Source organism: Lissotriton vulgaris, chromosome 8 (genome assembly GCF_964263255.1).
Source record: "Lissotriton vulgaris chromosome 8, aLisVul1.2, whole genome shotgun sequence".
Classification (NCBI taxonomy): Eukaryota; Metazoa; Chordata; class Amphibia; order Caudata; family Salamandridae; genus Lissotriton; species Lissotriton vulgaris.
The window spans coordinates 41,528,377-41,543,700 of NC_141696.1; positions in this window are offsets into that span (position 1 = coordinate 41,528,377).

Here is a 15,324-nt window from a genome sequence, read left to right on the forward strand (position 1 = left end):
CCAGCGTGCAGTTCTGAGTCAACGCCGTCCATTGTGTGACTTTAACTCAAGATTCACTCTTCCGCAAACTTCCAGAGCTGTCAATATTTCAGATTCCCCATGTGTGGTATTTTTATGGTTTCAATATGGATATGAGTGACATTCTAATTTCAAATGTGTAACACTTCGAGTGACACTTTCTTTGGAGTAAATCAAAACAATACTAAATATGTGAGAGACTGTGGGGCAGATCTACAAGGAAGTGCCACAGCATGGCACTGCAAGCCCTTTGGCTGTGCCACGCTGCTGCACTTCCGAAGCACAGGGATGCGACACATTAACAAGAATATGCTGCATCTCCGTGCGTCCCCCAGCACTGGCACACAAACTGCAGCCATGCGCCGGCGCAGGCACCCTTGCACCATGGTGGGGAGATTGTTTTTGTTCAGGAAGGGGCACCACCCTGCTCAAAAACAATAACTACAGGAGTTTTCCTCTCTCAATGCGTGCTGTAGTATGCAGCACGCATTGAAAGAGGAAAAAACAAGGAGAAATGAAAACATTTCTCCTCATTTTGCCTCGCTACTCCACCTCTAGGGTGGCGTAGCATTCAGATGCATCTCCGGATTTACGATTTCTCGTAAATGTGGAGATGTTTCTTGTTACATGGGTGTTGCGTGGGAACACCCACAGCAACACCCATGAAACACCCCTTCAACCAAAAGTGCTGCGTGTGAAAGGGCCGTATTTACAAGGAGAGGAAAAGTCATGCAGGGTGGCTTTTCCTGTCCTTGTAAATCTGGAGGAGCCCCTTGCACCACAAGTACATCACAAAGAGTGAAGTACTGGTGGCACAGGGGGCTTGTAAATCTCCCCTGTAAATTTTTGGCTTCTTTATCCAAACATCACACAGCAATGACCATTTGGCCAAACTATTCAATCCTACTGGTTTTACTAATGCTTGTTAGCAGTATCAGATCAATATGTAGTAACAATTGTAAATAAATAGAATTACAAATATTTAATTCTAAGAATATTAGGCGGTGAATATTGGTCTGCAGGGTGCCTCAATCACTCCGGCCTTTCCTTCACTCCACTTACATGTGTAGCTTCTCGTTTCAGGGATGCTGCATCTGCACATCTCATAGGCCATCCTCTTCCTCTTCACCACTGTCTTTTCACTGCTTTTCTGGATTATTTCCTCGTGGTACTCCCTTCACCATGAACCCACAGATGCACAGGCCAGCACATGTGCACTTTCGCTCTCGTTGACAATCATTCTTAGTAGAAGGGTGAGGAGTGAATGAGCATGTAGTCAAAACAACATATTGTCCCATTGATAGGTACCATGAGAAACGTCCACTGACTTCAGCCTCAACTCCAGGGCACTCTATTGTGCACTGTCATGCACGCCCCCACAGATCCTGAACTTATCCAGATCCCTTGAGGCAACTGCAATAACTGCCTGGTAACTTCTGAACGCAAAAAGAACAATTGATGGACAGAATGCAGAACAATGTCATACATTCACCCCAGTACAGAGATCTGGGCCTAAATCCATCATAATTTTGCTCACCGTGCCATTCCAGGTTGGACCAAGCCATATGCAACTCAGTCTGACCCTGTGCCTCATGGGAACAGTCCAGCCCGAACTGACAAGCCATGTCTTCCCTGGACCAGAATCAAGCATCCTTTCTGGCTATCAGCCGTCTTCAGCCAGGATAGCTTGACTCCAGTGGTGTGGAGAGCATGGGACTCACGTCTGAGCATACCCGTCTCGCTCGGGGTGACAAACGCAAAAACTTCCAGAAGCTAACGGGTACAAGTAACAGAGTAGTTTAACATGAGTTAAGAAAAAGAGGGGCTTCAGCTTAGTGGCCCTAAAATAACGGGACTACTAACCCAGGATCAATCAAAGACATGTTCTTCAGTTTGCTGAAAAATGGGTAATCCTGACTCTAAAAATCTATTCCTCCCTCCTTCCTCTTCTCTGCAGACCAGCCAGTATTTGCATCCTCCCACCATCACACACAAAGCAGCCATTGTGACAGAGCCTGATGCATTCTGGGGCTGTGTACACAGGTTGGACCTGATTAGTACCTGATTCCATTAGGCATTATGGCCAGATGTACTACTATAGCATTTTGCAAGTTTCAATTTTTGAGTCACAAAATGCCATGTACAAGAGTGTCTGGACACTGTCTACAATTCCCAATGGGTGTGCAAATTCCATGCCTCATGAACATTTATGAGGCTGTTGCAATTTGCGACCCCATTGGGCATGGCTGGTACTCCTAGGGATGGTCGCATGCTGGGGTCATGACCTCCATGTTTGGGACTGCTTTAAATAAACAAGTATTTTTTTTCATGCAGCCCGTTTTCCTTAGAGGAAAATGGGATGCATTTAAAAAAAATAGAAATGAAACATTTATGTTTAATTATCTGAAGGCAGGTAGTGGTCTCCGGGACCACTGCCTGCCCTTAAAAAATAATTGTGAATGCATTCCCAAAGGGGAAGTGGTCCCTTGGGGACCCCTTCCCGTTTACGAGTGCCATACCACCCTTCTGAGAAAGGTGGTAAACTGCGAGTGTTTTGCATCCGCAGTTGCGGACGCAAAAAATTCCTAAATAGGTTTTGGAGTCACTATTAGGAAGGGACACCCTTGGGACGCCCCTTCTTAATAGCGAGACTCTAAACCTATGTTGCGAGTCGCTAATTAATTAGCGACTTGCAAAATAGGGATGGTATATGGGCCACACTCTTTTGTAGTTGCAGACCGGCCTAAACCCCCTTTGCAACCGCAAAAAACGGTTGTGTCTGGGCCTAGATGCTAAATTGCACGTGTAAATTCATTATTCTGGGAGTAGTCACAAACTGAGACTGCTTCATTTTTTTAGAAATACCAAATCTCTGTTACCAAATCACTAAGAAAAAAATGCTTTTCAACGTAGCAGAATTGGTGATTCCGACTGCTAATGCTTTGCAAAAAGAGTGATAAAAAGGCTGTTCGTACATACAAAATGCCTACTTTAGCGATAGTTTACCAGTTTGTGTCCTATTACTGAATCTATAACACTTTGTACATCTAGCTCATTCGCTCCAAACTTCTTAATCGATTTGATTTGTTGGGAAAAAATGCCTCGAGTTGTATTCCCTGCCTTGTGTTTATCCTTCCTATTGTTCGCTCCTTTAACCCGTTGCATGCTTGTGACGGAACCGCTCCGTCACAAGCCACAGGTGAGCTGTGCTTGTAACGGAACGGTTCGGTCACGGCCCGCTCGCCGCGCCTGCATGGCGCGAATTCCGCGCCTGCGCTGACTAATTAATGGGCGGGCGGGTTTGTGACGGAACCGTTCCGTCACAAGCACAGCTCACCCGCGAGCCGTGACGGAGCGGTTCCGTCACAAGCACGAGACCGCCCCGCGACCGCCCCACCCCCTCCCCCTTAGTGCTGCGGCGGAATAGCTGCCGCAGCGAAGGGGTTAAGCCTCTAAAGGAGGTTCTGTAAACATGTCCAGCTCTGCAGATGGGTTCTTTGTGGCCTTTTCCACAGTGAGGGGATTGGACAGCTGGGGTCTCAGTCTGAAGGGTCTTTGCTGAGTGAATTGTTTGAACCTTGGGGGCTCTTGTCCCCTCCAAGATGAGCTCTGCTCTCCATGGGCCAGTGGGCTGTTCTTCCTTCCTTGTGTGCAGCTCATCAGCGGAGTCTGAGAACTTGATTCATTTTTAGGTTTTGACTGGCGATGCGTACTTCAGTACGCATGCGCCAAAAAAACTTTTGATGTGTGTGTGTGGGGTCTGGAATACGCCCTCTCCTCCCATTGGCTAGCTCCATAAATGGAGGCTAGCCATTGGCAGGAGGGGGCGTCCGTCAATCTCGGACCAGATTCGGGGGCGTTCCCGAGAATTTTTGGCTTTTGACGACGTCACGCTACGTCAGCCAAAAGCCCTCGGGAACGCCCCCGAATCTGGTCCGGCATTGAGCCGCCACCCGCCTTCGGTGTTGCCGAGCAGGTAAGTGTGTACCCGTTCCCGCCCCCCTTCCCACTGTCTGTGCTAATGAATTCAACAACAAGTTCCCATAGAGTCTTCCCTTCCTCAGCTGGTAATTCGTTGGGCCCCCATCGCTCCTTCAGCTTCTTGACCTGCTCCAGGCCCAGCCCGGTGCTCTCGTTGACGTTGAAGTGTGACAGCACCTCCTCCACGGTCTTGGTGTGCGTGCTCTCCATGCTGGGGCCGTGCGAGGCTGCTGCCGCTCTCCTGGGTGGAGAGGGAGGTCTGACTCTCTTATGTCCCTGGGGGCTCGGCTCTACTCGGGCATAGACAGGAGACGCTGACGGTTTTCAGACCCTCTGCCCCATCGGGCACACTGCGTGGTGGTGGTTGGGGGACTGCAGAGCGCTCACTACCGGCAGCCGCAGAGGTGTGGAGAGTCCCGTGTTGTGTGTGTCCCCCTGTTTCTCGTGCTCCCACTGACAGTCCCGTGCTGTTTCCGTGCCCGCCGCTTTCCGTGCCTTCCCTCCTCGTCCCGCTCTGCTGCGGGGCCGTGCGAGGCTGCTGCCATTCTTCTGGGTGGGGAGGGAGGTCTGACTCTCTTATGTCCCTGGGGGCTCGGCTCTACCCGGGCATAGACAGGAGACGCTGACGGTTTTCAGACCCTCTGCCCCATCGGGTACACTGCGTGGTGGTGGTTGGGGGACTGCAGAGCGCTCACTACCGGCAGCCGCAGAGGTGTGGAGAGTCCCGTGTTGCGTGTGTCCCCCTGTTTCTCGTGATCCCACTGACAGTCCCGCGCTGTTTCCGTGCCCGCCGCTTTCCGTGCCTTCCCTCCTCGTCCCGCTCTGCTGCTAATAAATTAAAAGTGAGTATTTCCAAAGAGAAAATGTATTTAGCGTGAGAGAATATCAAACAATTTAAAACATCAAAGAGAGTCGTTTTCATCAGTTTCCACATTCTTAGTACTAGGTCTGGTGGTGATTCGATCCTGTGATTTCCTGGAGTGAGCATGCGTGACTTGCCTTGGAGCAGTAGATGTATTTTAATGGCGCGTTATGTAATATGTACGTGGGGTTGGAGTGGCTGCGAGTGACTTGTATTTATATAGCGCTTACTACTCCCGACGAGGCGCTGATGTAAAATACACGTCCATGTTAGACCTGGCACCTTGGCGTGAGTCTCCCTTCCACTTTTTGCTGATGTGCCTCCGATGTTTTGCTGGTTTTCAGATACTCAGGGCACTGCGCCACGGCTGACCCGTGCCGCAGTGCAAGTGCTCCCTACTGTAAATAGTACATGCGATTGGTATCCATGATTGGTTCATTTGATTTACTGTTAGTCCCTAGTAAAGTGCACTAGGAGTGCCGGGGCTTGTAGATGCCAGTACTGCTGGTGGGCCTGCAGCGCTGGTTGCGCCACCCACCGAAGCAGCCGTAAAGATGTGTCTGGGAACTGCGATCGCAGAACCCGCGTGCGGTCTCGTACTGTCACGATAGCTGGGCAAGTGCACCCACTTGCCAGCCCCCGAACCTTCCCTTGACTACATATTAGTCACCCCTATGGTAGGCCTGCGGGCAGGGTGCGTTGTAGGTGAAAGGTAGGACAAGCCCTGATGTGTGTGGCATGTCCTAGTAGTGACTTACAACCAAAACCGTATTTCACTATTGAAGGCTACCTGCTCCATTAGGCCAGACTGAGCTGCTGGAATTATTACACCCTATAATCCCAGCAGGCTCAAGGAGCATGGTAGCGCGTCGTGTTTAGTATGCCTGAACTCAGGATGATAAAGTATTTCTTTTAGTAAAGTTTATTTTAGTATCCTGGGTTTGCAAATACTACTTTTAGAAAGTTAGCATTTGCTTGCCTAACCATTTCAGCCCGCCTCTGATGGTATGTGTATCTGACTGTCTGGGACGTGTGAGGGACAGGGCTGGGAGGATGACAGGTGGTGAATGCGCAGATTACACCTTAGTGGGAGGTAGGAGTGCCTCTTGACTCGAACTGTAGCTGTGCTCTGCCACCACAATGCTGGCTCCACCCTCCTGGGGAGCGACTGATGACTCAGCCGGCACCTGGCCTAGGAAGGGCGAAGCCCCCATCAACAAGGTACTCTGGCCGCCCCTGTCCGCACAATGCTGGCTCCACCTCCTGTGGGGCGTCTGATGCGCCTGCCCCTCACACTGAAAGCAGAAGCCGGAGTACACCCACCAGGGTACTCAAGGACTGAGAGTGGCTATGCAAAGGCCCCCCTGGCCGGCGAGAACAAAAGAAATGCCATATAAAAGAAGGAGCCCTGCTCCTTGAAAATTAGATCCTGTTTGGGCTACAGAAGGAACTCTGCCCGACGAGAAGGACCGGGAAGGACAAGGAAGAGTGCTGTCTCTTGCCTGTGTCTGGTGCCTTGCTGCCGAAGGAGAGGAAAAAGGAAAGACTACGAGAAGACTTTTGCTTTACAAGACTTTGTGCCAAACTCTGCTAAAAGATCTCCGAGGGCTTGCAACTGAACTTGCCCCCTGACCAGCGCCCCAGGACCAGTGGGCGCTACACCCTGAAGAAAGCGACTGCGTGTGCTGCTTATCGCTGCAGTACCGACGGAGGAATCTCCTCCAAGGCAACGACATCCACCTGACCACCGTGACCGGGACCCAAAGCAACAGCGAAAGCAAAGTGAGGACCAGCCGCTGCTGGCCCGAACACCGTGACCGCAACTGCACCGGGAGCCCGAGAGCAAAGCGAAGGAGGACCCGTCCGGTCCGAGCTCTCGAGTTGACTGCGCCACGAGCAGTCAATCCACTTGCAAAGACGGACAGTTGCCCTGTGAGAGTCCCCTAGGTCGGTACCTTGCCCGACAGCCCAGCTGTGAGCGCACAGCTGCACCGGCACTTGGCTGGGTACGTCCTGCACTTGAGGACCGTACTGCCACTTGCCGCCACCACGCAGCCGCCGCCTCCAAGGTCGGAGCGGACGACGAGGAGAGGACCCTGCCGCCACAGAACACCGCTGCCCCGGATGACCCGTGAACTGCTCGGCTGGGAGCCGCAACGAACAGCGACCCCGGGAAGGCAACGCGACGTGGGACAGATCCCCTGGAAGCCGCCTGCTCCACAAGAACTTTGTTGAACTGGGCAGGAGGCCCTAAAGAACTCTTATTGCTAGAACGAACTGTGGCAACCTGAACTAAGTAACTTGGAACCGCTATTTGAAAGTCTGATAACTGTATTCACAAGCCTGCTTAAAATCTATATAAAGATGTATATTTTTACAGAATACAGTCTGGTCTCATTGTGTGGTGGGTTGGTTGTGACGGTAAAATATTGCAAGTGTTTAACCCTATGTGCCCCAAAGATTAGCCTACGACTGCTTAAGCCACACTACCTAGAGGGTAAGCAGAGGTTGTCTGGAAGGTAACCCTCAGCCCTGACGAGGAAGCGGGAGTCCCTGCTTGTCGCTAGTGTTCCACTGCGCCAACTAGAGTCTCCCCCTTCCTACATTGGACGCAGCGGTGAGGATTTTCGAATTTACGCTTGCAGTATCTATACCTTGACTTCTGACCATTGCACAGTGATTACAGTCCAGTTACGTAGCCACAGACGTTGCTTTCTGAATTTTGCCGAAAGAAGATTCCGAGTGTGAGAACCATGCCGGGCACGAAGAGCCTGGATGGAGCGGAGTCCACGACCTCTGAGGTGTTGGAGGTCGAGTGGGACGCCGGACAAATACTCAAAGACTGAGCTGAAGTTTTTCTGTAAGAAACTCAAGGTTCCGCACGCTGGTTGCAAGAATAAGCCAGAATTCTACAAGGCCCTGAAAGCCTGGGTAGAGTCCAGAAAGGCCCCGGAGGATCAAGACGCCCTCGCGGAACAAGATGCACCGGAGGAGCAGAATGCACTTGGGGATCTGGTGGATCTCGAAAGGCAAGACAGCGTGCACAGCTTTGGTAAAGGCCTGTCGCCAGAGGAGCTGGCAGACAGGAAAGAAACAAGGAATCACGAAAGAAAGCTGGCAGAATTGAAAATCCAACTGGAGCTTGAAACCAAAAGAATGGCGCTGGAAGAGCGAAAGCACCAAATGGATTATGAAGTGAAAATGAGGGAGATAAGTCTCAAGGAGAGAGACTTGGATCGTCCTCCCTCTGGTGGCAGCACATCGCCAGTGCAGGTAAAGTCAAGAGTGCACATCCCGAATGACGTAGTTAAAGAGTTCTTTAAGGGGGATGACATAGGACAGTGGTTTAGGGCATACGAGGTAGCCATGTCCTCCCACCGGGTCCCTGACAAGGATTGGGGAGCGGGGTTGTGGGGAAGGTTCCTTAGCGAAGGGCGAGATACCTTGCTAGATTTGCCCGTTGAAAATCAGAGATCCTATTCCCACATGAAAGAAGCTTTAATGAACAGGTACGGGCTTACCCCTGAAATGTATAGACAGAAGTTTAGGGGATGTACTAAGCGGCCTGGGAATACGTATGTGGAGTATGTGACTTATTTTTGCAGAGCACTGGATGGTTGGGTGAAGGGTAGCAGAGTGGATGATTTTCAAGGTCTCTTTGATTTAATTGCATGGGAGCACTTGTCTGATCACTGTTTTCCTGAGTTACGCCAACACCTGATTGATAGCAAGCTGTCCAACCCGAGGAAGCTTGCTGAGGAGGCGGACCGCTGGCTCAGCACCAGGGTCCACAAGGGTCCCGTGGGAGACTCCGCCAAGAGTGGGCAGGGTCCCCAGCAGAAGAGTGGGGGGGACAAGGGGGGAAAACAGAAAGGGTTCCAAAAAGGCCCCCAAAGTAGTTCCCAGGGGAACCCGCAGCAAGGTTCTCAGCCTCCCCCACCCCCAAAGCAGAATGGGGCCCGACAGGTAAGCCTGTTCCAAAGGGGCCCTTCAATTGTTACAAATGTGGCGAGCCTGGGCACATATCCAGTGACCCCAAGTGTTGCCTGTTTGGAAAACCCGCACCCACTGGTGCTCCGCCCCGTCAAGTGACTAGTGTTCACTTAGGAGAAGAAGTGATGGTCCCGGGGGGTGGAGATCCCGTTCACATGACCCTGGTCTCGCTAGGAGACAGTGAGATGATCCCTACGAACTACCTGCCCTCTAACACTAAGAAATATGGGCAGGTGGTGATCATCAATGGCAAGGAAGCTGAGGCTCTTCGAGACACAGGAGCCAGTGTGACTGCAGTGAGGCAGCACCTGGTGTCTCAAGAGCAGGTTGTACCCCATGCCTACTGTAGGGTTATCAACGCTGATAATTCTGAGAGTCAGTGTCCGATGGCTCAAGTTCCCTTAGAGTGTGGGGGGGTCTCTGGTACTCTGCAGGTCTGTGTAAGGAAAACCATGCCTGTTGACTGTTTGCTAGGGAATGACTTGGAGCACTCCCCTTGGGAAAAGGTGGAGAAGACGACTCACCTGCGGATGGTGGGTCTGCCTGACTGGGTGTGCGTGACCACCCGGTCCATGGCAGCCAGTAGGGGTGATCAAGAGGTCCTGGGGCCTGAAGGAGAGGCCCAGGAACCGGCGTTAGGGAGAAGGCGCAGGGGGCGCGGGAAACCGGCCCCTGAAGTTCCCACGGTCCAGGAGGAAGCAGACCTTGAGGGGGATGCCCTGGAGCCTACAGGGGAACAGGTCGCCGAACTGGGGGACCTGCCTGAGCTGACCCATTGGCAGCAAGAAGGAGGACCCTCCAGGGAGGAATTCTGCAAGGAGCAGAAAGAATGCCCTTCTCTCGTGGGTATGCGGCAGCAGGCTGCAGACCAGGCCAATGGTGTTCAGGCCAAAACACAATACGTGTACTGGGAGAACGACCTCCTGTATTCAGAGCCTAAGGCTGCTGAACCTGGGTCAGCCCGTGTGCTGGTGGTACCCCAGAAGTTCAGAGCCTTCCTACTGGGTCTGGCTCATGATGTGCCTTTAGCAGGACACTTGGGGATGGACAAGACCTATGACAGGCTTGTCACCCACTTTTACTGGCCCCAAATGCATAAGAGTTCAGACGCTCATTGCAGAACCTGTCCGACTTGCCAGGCAAGTGGGAAGACCGGAGGGAAGAACAAGGCTCCCCTCCAACCCTTCCCTGTGGTCGGTACGCCATTCCAGCGAGTGGGTATTGACATCGTTGGGCCTCTGGACCCCAAGACAGCCATGGGCAACAGGTTCATCCTGGTCTTGGTGGATCATGCCACACGGTACCCTGAAGCCATCCCTCTGAGGACAGTGACGGCCCCCGTGGTGGGACGTGCACTGATTGGAATTTTCTCACGAGTAGGATTCCCTCTAGAGGTGGTGAGCGACAGGGGGACCAACTTCATATCCAAGTATATGAAGTCCCTTTGGCAAGAGTGTGGCGTAACGTATAAGTTCACCACGCCTTACCATCCCCAAGGTAACGGTTTGGTTGAAAGATTCAACCGAACCCTGAAGGGCATGATCATGGGCCTAGAAGGTCCGATGAGGCGTAAGTGGGACGTCCTCTTACCATGCCTACTCTTTGCATATCGCGAGGTACCACAGAAGTCCCTAGGGTTCAGCCCCTTTGAGCTACTGTACGGTCACCCCGTGAGAGGACCACTGAGTTTGGTAAAGGAAGGCTGGGAGCAATCTCCCAGGAAACCTCCCCAGAATGTATATAGCTACATGCTGGCCTTCAGAAACCAGACCAGACGCTTCAGACAACTTGCTGAGGCAAATCTGGAAGCGAGCCAGGAGGAGATGAAGCGGTGGTACGACCAGAATGCCACTCTGGTCGAGCTTCAGCCTGGACAAGAGGTGTATGTCCTGGCCCCAGTGGAGCCCTGTGCCCTTCAGGATAAGTGGACAGGCCCATTTGAGGTTGTGGAGCGCAAGAGCCCAGTGACATACTTGGTGGACATGAAGACGCCCAGGAACCCTTTGAGGGTCCTACATGTCAACCGCCTCAAGCCCCACTTGCGAAGGTCTGAAGTGGGCATGTTGTTGGCAACTGATGACGGAATGGAGGAGGAGTCGGAACCTCTCCCTGACCTCTTAGTGGCCCGTGAGAAGGACGGGTCAGTGGATGGAGTTAACCTCTCACCCACCCTGACCCCCGAACAACAGGAAGACTGCCGCCAGTTGCTGGGGCAGTTTCCAGATCTGTTCTCCCTGGTTCCGAGTGTCACAGATTGGTGCGTCGATGATGTGGACACTGGAGACAGCTTACCTGTGAAGCATAAGGCTTACAGAGTGACTGACAGGGTCCGGGCTTGCATCAAGGAGGAGGTCTCCAAGATGCTTGCCCTGGGGGTGGTTGAGTCTTCCAGCAGTCCTTGGTCCAGCCCCGTGGTCTTGGTTCCGAAGGCTGCTGCGCCGGGAGCCACACCCGAACTCCGGTTCTGTGTGGACTACAGAGGACTCAATTCAGTCACGAAGACTGACGCGCACCCCATCCCCAGAGCTGATGAGCTCATTGATCGGCTAGGGGCTGCCCGGTTCCTCAGTACGTTTGATTTGACGTCTGGGTACTGGCAGATCGCCTTGACCGATGGGGCAAAGGAGAGGTCAGCATTCTCTACACCAGATGGGCATTTCCAGTTCCGGGTTATGCCATTTGGGATGAAGAATGCCCCTGCCACCTTTCAGAGATTGGTCAACCAGGTGTTGGCTGGGCTGGACGAGTTCAGTGCCGCCTACCTGGATGACATCGCGGTGTTCAGTGGCACCTGGCCAGAACACCTGCGACACCTCTGGGAAGTGTTGATGGCCCTGCGCAGAGCAGGCCTCACAATCAAGGCAAGCAAGTGCCAGATTGGGCAGGGTTCAGTGGTGTACTTGGGACACCAAGTTGGGAGTGGCAAGGTAGCACCCTTGCAACCCAAGATTGAGACCATCCTGGCTTGGGAACCCCCCAAGACCCAGACTGCAGTACGAGCCTTCCTGGGGCTCACTGGGTATTACAGGAGGTTTGTCAAGGGCTATGGCACGATCGTGACCCCCTTGACAGACCTGACTTCGAAGAAGCAGCCCAGGAATGTGATTTGGACTGACACCTGTCAGAAGGCTTTTGACACCCTGAAGACGGCCATGTGCACGGCGCCCGTGCTCCTGGCTCCCGATTTCTCCAAGGAATTCATAGTGCAAACAGACGCTTCAGAGCATGGTGTAGGGGCTGTTCTTTCACAGATGACTGAGGAGGGCTTTGACCAACCCGTAGCCTTCATAAGTAGGAGGTTACTTCCACGGGAAAGTAGGTGGAGTGCAATAGAGCGTGAAGCATTTGCTGTGGTCTGGGCGCTGAAGAAGCTAAGACCCTACCTGTTTGGGTCTCACTTCCGAGTTCAGACGGACCACAGGCCCCTCAGATGGTTGATGCAAATGAGGGGTGAGAACCCAAAACTGTTGAGGTGGTCCATTTCTCTACAGAGTATGGACTTTACGGTGGAACACCGCCCTGGCACCGATCACGCCAACGCTGACGGTCTGTCCAGATTTTTCCGCCTTAGTGATGTGGAACTCCCTGGGGAAGGGTAGTTCCCCCACATTTCAGCTGGAGGGGACACATGTTAGACCTGGCACCTTGGCGTGAGTCTCCATTCCACTTTTTGCTGATGTGCCTCCGATGTTTTGCTGGTTTTCCGATACTCAGGGCACTGCGCCACGGCTGACCCGTGCCGCAGTGCAAGTGCTCCCTACTGTAAATTGTACATGCGATTGGTATCCATGATTGGTTCATTGGATTTACTGTTAGTCCCTAGTAAAGTGCACTAGGAGTGCCGGGGCTTGTAGATGCCAGTACTGCTGGTGGGCCTGCAGCGCTGGTTGCGCCACCCACCGAAGCAGCCGTAAAGATGTGTCTGGGAACTGCGATCGCAGAACCCGCGTGCGGTCTCGTACTGTCACGATAGCTGGGCAAGTGCACCCACTTGCCAGTCCCCGAACCTTCCCTTGACTACATATTAGTCACCCCTATGGTAGGCCTGCGGGCAGGGTGCGTTGTAGGTGTAAGGTAGGACAAGCCCTGATGTGTGTGGCATGTCCTAGTAGTGACTTACAACCAAAACCGTATTTCACTATTGAAGGCTACCTGCTCCATTAGGCCAGACTGAGCTGCTGGAATTATTACACCCTATAATCCCAGCAGGCTCAAGGAGCATGGTAGCGCGTCGTGTTTAGTATGCCTGAACTCAGGATGATAAAGTATTTCTTTTAGTAAAGTTTATTTTAGTATCCTGGGTTTGCAAATACTACTTTTAGAAAGTTAGCATTTGCTTGCCTAACCATTTCAGCCCGCCTCTGCTGGTATGTGTATCTGACTGTCTGGGACGTGTGAGTGACAGGGCTGGGAGGATGACAGGTGGTGAATGCGCAGATTACACCTTAGTGGGAGGTAGGAGTGCCTCTTGACTCGAACTGTAGCTGTGCTCTGCCACCACAATGCTGGCTCCACCCTCCTGGGGAGCGACTGATGACTCAGCCGGCACCTGGCCTAGGAAGGGCGAAGCCCCCATCAACAAGGTACTCTGGCCGCCCCTGTCCGCACAATGCTGGCTCCACCTCCTGTGGGGCGTCTGATGCGCCTGCCCCTCACACTGAAAGCAGAAGCCGGAGTACACCCACCAGGGTACTCAAGGACTGAGAGTGGCTATGCAAAGGCCCCCCTGGCCGGCGAGAACAAAAGAAATGCCAAATAAAAGAAGGAGCCCTGCTCCTTGAAAATTAGATCCTGTTTGGGCTACAGAAGGAACTCTGCCCAACGAGAAGGACCGGGAAGGACAAGGAAGAGTGCTGTCTCTTGCCTGTGTCTGGTGCGTTGCTGCCGAAGGAGAGGAAAAAGGAAAGACTACGAGAAGACTTTTGCTTTACAAGACTTTGTGCCAAACTCTGCTAAAAGATCTCCGAGGGCTTGCAACTGAACTTGCCCCCTGACCAGCGCCCCAGGACCAGTGGGCGCTACACCCTGAAGAAAGCGACTGCGTGTGCTGCTTATCGCTGCAGTACTGACGGAGGAATCTCCTCCAAGGCAACGACATCCACCTGACCACCGTGACCGGGACCCAAAGCAACAGCGAAAGCAAAGTGAGGACCAGCCGCTGCTGGCCCGAACACCGTGACTGCAACTGCACCGGGAGCCCGAGAGCAAAGCGAAGTAGGACCCGTCCGGTCCGAGCTCTCGAGTTGACTGCGCCATGAGCAGTCAATCCACTTGCAAAGACGGACAGTTGCCCTGTGAGAGTCCCCTAGGTCGGTACCTTGCCCGACAGCCCAGCTGTGAGCACACAGCTGGACCGGCACTTGGCTGGGTACGTCCTGCACTTGAGGACCGTACTGCCACTTGCCGCCACCACGCAGCCGCCGCCTCCAAGGTCGGAGCGGACGACGAGGAGAGGACCCTGCCGCCACAGAACTCCGCTGCCCCGGATGACCCGTGAACTGCTCGGCTGAGAGCCGCAACGAACAGCGACCCCGGGAAGGCAACGCGACGTGGGACAGATCCCCTGGAAGCCGCCTGCTCCACAAGAACTTTGTTGAACTGGGCAGGAGGCCCTAAAGAACTCTTATTGCTAGAACGAACTGCGGCAACCTGAACTAAGTAACTTGGAACCGCTATTTGAAAGTCTGATAACTGTATTCACAAGCCTGCTTAAAATCTATACAAAGATGTATATTTTTACAGAATACAGTCTGGTCTCATTGTGTGGTGGGTTGGTTGTGACGGTGTAATATTGCAAGTGTTTAACCCTATGTGCCCCAAAGATTAGCCTACGACTGCTTAAGCCACACTACCTAGAGGGTAAGCAGAGGTTGTCTGGAAGGTAACCCTCAGCCCTGACGAGGAAGCGGGAGTCCCTGCTTGTCGCTAGTGTTCCACTGCGCCAACTAGAGTCTCCCCCTTCCTACAGTCCACATCTACCCTAGCAGGAGGCGAGATGATTACAGCGACTGCTTCCCAGAGTTGTCAATCACGCCATAATGTTTATAGAAGTGAAAAGTCAATGTGCAGTTGTTTAATTTGACACGACTCGGGTTCAGAAAGTGCAGTTGCTGGAGGGGACAGATAAGTAGCTGTGCTCCATGTCAGCCTGTCTCTCTCCACCTTCTTCACTAAACGCTTTCCTGATGAGAGAGAGAGATTTGTTTAAATACCAGGATAATTGCCGGCAGCAGCACCCTTGCCTTGTAATGCCTTGTACTACATCTGTGTTAGCAGTCGCCTCAGGCTGTTGTTTTTTTTTGCAGGGGCCGGGATTTGTACGTTCATGCCTATTACGCCGTATTGCTTTTCAAAGGCAACTGTTGCAGAGCCAAGTGGGCTGTTGAAAATTGTGTTTTCTCCACCTCCGGAACAGTAAAAAAAAAAATCTTTAGATCTAGTCTTAAACGTTTCTCGCGGCATTCCCCTTT